Genomic DNA, 6,526 nt, shown 5'->3' with positions numbered 1-6,526 from the left:
GGGTCCTTTAAGAAGAGTCCCTAAGGTATTAGAGGCACTGAACATTGTGATTGTTTCAAGTCCTTCGGGTCATTGAGTCTTATGATCATTCAGTGGGGAACAGATGCAGAGCTAGTGTGGTAGGAACAGGAGTACAAGCCCTGGTTGGTTCACTTAGCAGGTATAAACACAGAAATTGTTCAGTGTGTTGGGGGGGTGTGAGTGATCACTTTCCCTGTAGCACATCAGCAGTAGCTCCAGCTCTTAGGCCAGAATTTCCTGGGAAATAGGGGATCTCCAACAAATCTAAATAGATATTGATTAATATGAAAATCATAAATGCCTCAGTGAGCACCTGGTGCTGGTCAAAGCAATACATTTTGCCAGAGGGTGAGATCATACAGAGGGTGAGCACAAAGGACTGTTATTATGCCAAGCCCAGGGCACAGCTTGCTTGTTAGGCCATAACCCTGAAAAACAAGGTGTCTCCTAATATCTTGACATTATCCCACTTCTGACACCAACTTAAATGTCAACCAAATTGGAACTGATCTCTAACCTGTGGGTGGTTGGATCCAAACAAAGCTGACTAGAGACAGGAGAGTGAGGAATCAAACAGAAGTTTAACTTCAAAGTGAGGGAAGTGACGTGAAAGCAAGGACACACGTGCCAGAGCACTGCCCCTAGTGTGGGGCCCCCTGCTGTGTGAGAAGTCCTCAATATTTCTACCAATGGCTGCATAGTGAGCTGTAGCCCTGACAGTAAGAGGTAACAACAACAATGTGACAAATTTAATTCATCACATGACTTCATGGGCAGAACATGGATATAGCAGGTACATGCACAAGCACAGAAAACACCTGGTGTTGGTCAAAGTAATACAATCATTGTATAAAACAATGCCAGGATTTTGCCATGGCTGAGATCACTCAGAGTGTGAGCACAAAGGACTGTTGTTATACCAAGCCCAGGGCGCAGGTTACTTGCTGGGCCTCAGCTCTGGAAAATAAGGTCTTTCCTAACACCTTGACACTGTATACTTATTTAACCATTCTGGAGAGTAACTTGCACAAAGGACTACAAAATCACACATACCTTTTGACCAAGCAATACCAGTATTAGGTCTGTATGCTGATGAGATAGAAAAACAAAAAGGAAAAGGAACTATGCATACAAAAATATTTATAGTGCCTCTTTCGGTGATGGCAAAGACTTGAAAATTGAGGGAATGTCCATCAATTGGTGTATGGCTTAACAAGTTGTTGTTTATGATTGTGATTGAATACTACTGTTTTTTTTAAAAAATGATGTGCAGGAAAAACATGACTTACACGAACTGATGCAAAGTGAAATTAGGAGAACCAGGAGAACATTGTACACAAAAACAGAAATATTATGTGATGATCTACTACAAATAACTTAGCTATAATCAACAATACAATGATCCAAGCCAGTCCTGTAGAACTTATAATGAAAGGTGCTGTCCATCATCAGAAAAATAACTTGTTTAATTTCAAAAGCCACTAGCAACAACCAGTCTAGAAAAAAGGACTTTGTAAAAGCAAGTGCACCTGAGGAAATATTAGAACAACCCCAAGCTCACAAATCCACTTATTGTAGATCAGGAAGAAAATATGATCAAAGCAAGATTTGTGATTTTTTAAAATTACCAAACAGGACAAAATTTGGTTTATTTTGTTATTGGAATAATTACAATGCCTGGGGGAGATGTCCTACTGACAAGACAGACTCATAGGAATAACCAGAGAAATTTCTACTTTTTTAACATTTAAAATGAACCATTTATTAAATCAGACCATTATTCTTAACAGTTACATAAGTTACACAATTATGTTTCAGTCAGAATATTTCACAGGGAAAAACCAAACTCTTGTAGGCAGGCAAATAGTACCACACACAATATGTATTTTAAGGGATGGAGTGTCAGGGGAAGGGAAACTGCTAAACACTCAAATATAAGGACATAATTATTTAAAAATTTAAAAAAAGATAAAAAACCTCAAGCATTCTTTTTTTTTCTTGAATTGTATTCAGTACTACATACTATTGTCCTTTTAGTGTACTCACATAATCAAGGTAGTGATCTCTTACCAGGTTTAATGCATTTCTTGACCTTATTTAAAATGGAATAAGGCTCATTAATACATACAGCTGCCCTTGGAATTTCAATCTCAGTTACCTTCATCAACTTAAAATTCACAAAGTGCACAATTAAGAAATGTAAAAAAACAAAACAAAAACAAACTGAATTTGCTACTTCAGTAACAGCTGCCCATGCTTAATACTTAGTGGTCTATATGAACAAAGTAATGTTCTTTCCAGGAAAAAAAAAACAAAAAGCAAGTAAGGAAAGCCACCATAAAACCCTTAACTTGAAAGATGTGCTAGTTTTCTTGTAAACTGAAAAATAGGACCAAAAAAAAAAAAGGACTGAAGGGGAAAAAAAATATAAACACTAGTAATGACCAATCATTTTCAAAGAACAAGCACCACAATGGACATTTGCATTCAGTTTGGTTGTGTATCAATGGATGTTTCTTTACTCCAGCCAATCCACTTCATCAAACTCTGAATTATCTTCTGAATCCCTATATTCCACAGCAATCTGGCGGGACAAGATGGTGGCCACATAGTTTGCAATGCGTTCGTGTTTAGCCTCTTGTTCACGCTGTTCCTCTACTTTTCGTAGCTGAATACCTTTCCGTATTGCTTCCAGAAGTACGCTCCTGGCATCGCTTATTACGGGCAGGGTTGATGGATGGCGCTTTGGCTCCGGAGCAGGAACAACTTGTGATGGAAGAGATGGAGGCATTAATGGAACATGAGGCCCAGGGGCAGTGGATAGGGGTGGGTGCACTCCAGAGAGAGGATGAGAAAGAGCTGCCACAGTGACAGGGGACGATGGCCGAATGCCGCCGGGATGTGGCAGGGGAGGTGGTGGCGGAGGTGGAGGCAGCCCTTGCGCTTCCCCTGGTGGGAGTGGATGAACGGGTACAATTTCACACACGGGAGCAGCTCTAGTGACTGGAGGGGAGGGTTGCACTAGAGGCGGCGCTATCGGAGGAGGAGCTGGGTGAAGGACTCCAGGTGCGATCTGTAGAGGAGCTGGCGGGGGCGGCACTGCTGGAGCTTGAAGAGCAGCAGCTGGAGATGGAGGTGGGGGAGATCCTGGAGGGGGAGGGGTTGAAGTCATTGAAGCGCTTAATGAAGTGGTTGACAAAGCAGATGGAAGAGGACGTGGAGGAGGTGGGGGTGTGGGGCTCACAAACACTGCTGTTCAGCCTGTGGCTGGTGACTGGGGCGGGCTTTCTACCAAGCCTGAAGCAGAGCTGATGCAAGTAGGTGCTGGTTTTCCATCTCCTGCTGCATGCATTGGAGGAGGTGGAGGTGGCTCATGTGGTCTCACTAAGACCCTTTCCTCAGCTCTGTTTAGAAGTTCACTCATCTGACTAAAGGGCAATGCAGAAAGTGAGTAAGACGCATCCATATGATCCACATATGCCTGAGGTCTTGGTTCAAACTGAGAGGCTGGGCCATTAGCAACTTCACTTGGCTTATGTAAGGGATTCACATCGTCTTCTGCAAGCTCTGGACCTTGCGCCAATTTCTGCCATTCTCTCCTCCAGTCATGAGGTGCCCTTGGCACTTTTTCTGGTTCGAGAGGCCAATCTAGATTTTTCTGTTTCTGCTTTCTTTTTTCCTTTCTCTTGTCTTCGGTGTCCTGTAACATTTTTTTGTTTCCATAGATCAAAGAAATATGAAGGATTGGTATAAAACTTCAAACCCTCTTTACCATCATCCTTGTAAGGAGTGAGTATGTTGAGAGGTGGAGGCTGCTCACAAACATTGTAAGTTTCTTGTAATGGAATTGGCAAAGTCTTTTGGTCAAACAGCTGCTGATCTTGAGTTGTGGAACTTCAGAAAGTTTTTCTCATTGTGATATCTTGTAATGACACATCTAGGTTCAGCCCGGGAGCTAAGAACAGAGGCTGGCCCAGTCACCTGTGCCACCACTGCTGTGGGTAAGAGAGCTCCCGAAATTTCTACTTTTGCTAACCACAATTATATGTGTGTAGTCATTGCTAGTCTTACCACATCCTTATCCCTAGCCTCCAACCAGGCCCTTACTGAGCCAGGAGAAATTTTGACTAACATGGTCAAGGGGAAGGGTCACAGGAGAGACATGAATTGATCTGAAACAGGTAAGAACTGAGAAGATAAACCATCAGTCTCCCACTTCCAGCTATGTGTTGTGATCCCTAAGGAGATGGTCAGTATGAGGAACAGGCAAACAACAAGATGTAGTAGGGGGAGAGAAAGGGGAAGGAACTAGTTACTTTTGGCTTGTTGGGGCAATCTACATTTCCTTCTTGGTCTTATTTTGGGCTTCCACAGCTTCCATGACTTTGTATATATAGTTTCTGCACAAGTTTGATGGGTTTCAGATTCTTATTCAACTCATACGTAAATAGGAATGCCAGTGGACAGCTTCAGCTCCATGAGGGCTTCTTCAGACAGACCCTAAAGAGGTTTGAAAATTCTACAAAGTCTACCATCATGAGCTACAATCAGGACACACTTTTTCCCTTGATCTGAGAGACTATTTCCTCAGTCTAGAAGGGTAGAACCGAGGCAATGATTTCTTTTAGGCTTTCATCAGAGGACAGCTATAAGATCTATTAAAGTGAAAGTCTTTAGTGATATGGCTATAGAAGGGGTGGTCAGCCTCCACTGAAGGGAGTAGAATGTAATAGGAGCATCCTCAGATCTTCAATTGGGCCTCACCATGCTTAACAGCCATTGCTGTTTTGAGGCCTGTCAGACCCTCACAGTGCTACTCATTAAGGCAACAAAGTCCTCTGAACATCGATGGACAATGGCATCTAGCACTGCCCAAAAGGTACAAATTGCCCTCTTCTGGACTGAGGTAAGCAGGTATCAAATTCATTGTTTGCAAAATTCCTGTCAAAAATTCCCACCATGTCTTGGCTGACTTAAGGAGGGAAAGGATTTTCTACACTTTAGTCCAGATCAAAATGGAGATCTTGAGGCTGTAGAAGCCAGATAGAGAAGTGACAATTTGAATGATCTGCTTGAGAACCATGGAAAGAGACAGAGAAGCTGTGGACAATGGAGGTGTGATAACACAGGAGGAAGACAGGTATAAAATTGGTTGTGATTGGACTTCCAGGTGCCAAGATAAAAGAGTAAGCAGTAAATCACTGCTCTACCATATACACCTTCAAATGACCATAAAATAGCACCCCAGATGAAATCCTGGGAACAGCAAAGCCAGCAGAATGAAAGTGGCAAGCAACCTTTTAGCCCAGGAGACTTAGAGGATCAGCAAGAAATGTATATCTCACTCAGGTAAAAATGGAGCATGTTCCAGGACAGGCAGTGTCCCAGAAAGCTAGTAGCAAGCTCCAACTCATCAAACCAGTGGGAAATCCTGAGCCCCAGTGAGGTGGAGCTGGCAAATGTCAATACCAAAACTCACACACACACACACACACACACACACACACACACACACACACACACGCTTGCGCACTTAAGCATAGTCAGGGGAACCAGCAGACTCCAGGTCCAAAAACCACCACATTCTTAAGTGAAGCCCCAAGCAGGTAGGCATCCTCCAAAGGCTAGATTTCTGCATGCTTCAGCACATCCCAAGGCAAACTGGCATCCTCCAGGGGCTAGACATCCACATGTTTCAGTGTAGCCCTGGGAAAATGCAGAAAAGCCCACTTTGCCTCAGCACAGGCCAGACACCACCACTAGGACCCCGGCTCAGTACCAGGGAAGCTGCCAGACCTCTATAGCCTCCAGCTGCTGGCACCTGAGGTCTCAGCACACAACACCAGTGATGAGGGCTCTGGCCCACAGCACAAGAAACTGGGGACTCTACCCACTGTGCTCCAGCAGGAGAGCTCAACTTTAAAAGCCATGAAATAGACTACAAAAATGAGCAAGAAGCAAAAATGAACATTGACCATAGAAATTTTTTTCTGATAAGATCAAGACACAAACTTGAAGAGGGGAATATTGTTAATATATCTACATCCAACACCTCAAAGGGGAATATGAGTTGGTCTCAAGCCCAAAAGGGCTTCTTGGAAGAGCTCAAAAGGGATTTTAAAAGTCAAATAAGATAGGCAGAAGAAAAATTTGGAAAACAAGTGAGAGGCATGCAAGAGACAGTAAACAGTTTGCAAAAGGAAGGACAAAAAACGACTGAAGAAAACAATTCCTTAAAAAATACAATTGGCCAAATAGAAAAAAAACCCATTGAAGAAAACAACTCCTTAAAAAGTAGAGTTGTCCAAATGGAAAAGGAGGTACAAAGCTAACTGAAGAAAATGATTCCTTAAAAATTAAAATTGGGCAAGTAGAAGCTAATGACTCCAAGAGACATCAAGAATCAGTCAAACAAAATCAAAAGCATGAAAAATAGAGGAAACTGTAAAAATCTCGTTGGAAAGACAACTGACCTGGGAAATAGATCAAGGAGAAATAACTTAAG

The 6,526-nt window shown here is 42.7% G+C and overlaps 2 pseudogenes; both read right to left on the bottom strand.

Moving 5' to 3' along the window:
- Nucleotides 1–2,442: 2,442 nt before the first annotated feature.
- Nucleotides 2,443–4,155, bottom strand: LOC118829726 (annotated as a pseudogene).
- Nucleotides 4,156–4,376: 221 nt separating this feature from the next.
- LOC118829725 lies at nucleotides 4,377–4,982 on the bottom strand (annotated as a pseudogene).
- Nucleotides 4,983–6,526: the final 1,544 nt, after the last annotated feature.

Source organism: Trichosurus vulpecula, chromosome 8 (assembly GCF_011100635.1).
Source record: "Trichosurus vulpecula isolate mTriVul1 chromosome 8, mTriVul1.pri, whole genome shotgun sequence".
Taxonomy (NCBI): domain Eukaryota; kingdom Metazoa; phylum Chordata; class Mammalia; order Diprotodontia; family Phalangeridae; genus Trichosurus; species Trichosurus vulpecula.
Note: the sequence above shows the minus strand (reverse complement) of the source record. Positions and strands in the feature narration are given on the sequence as shown.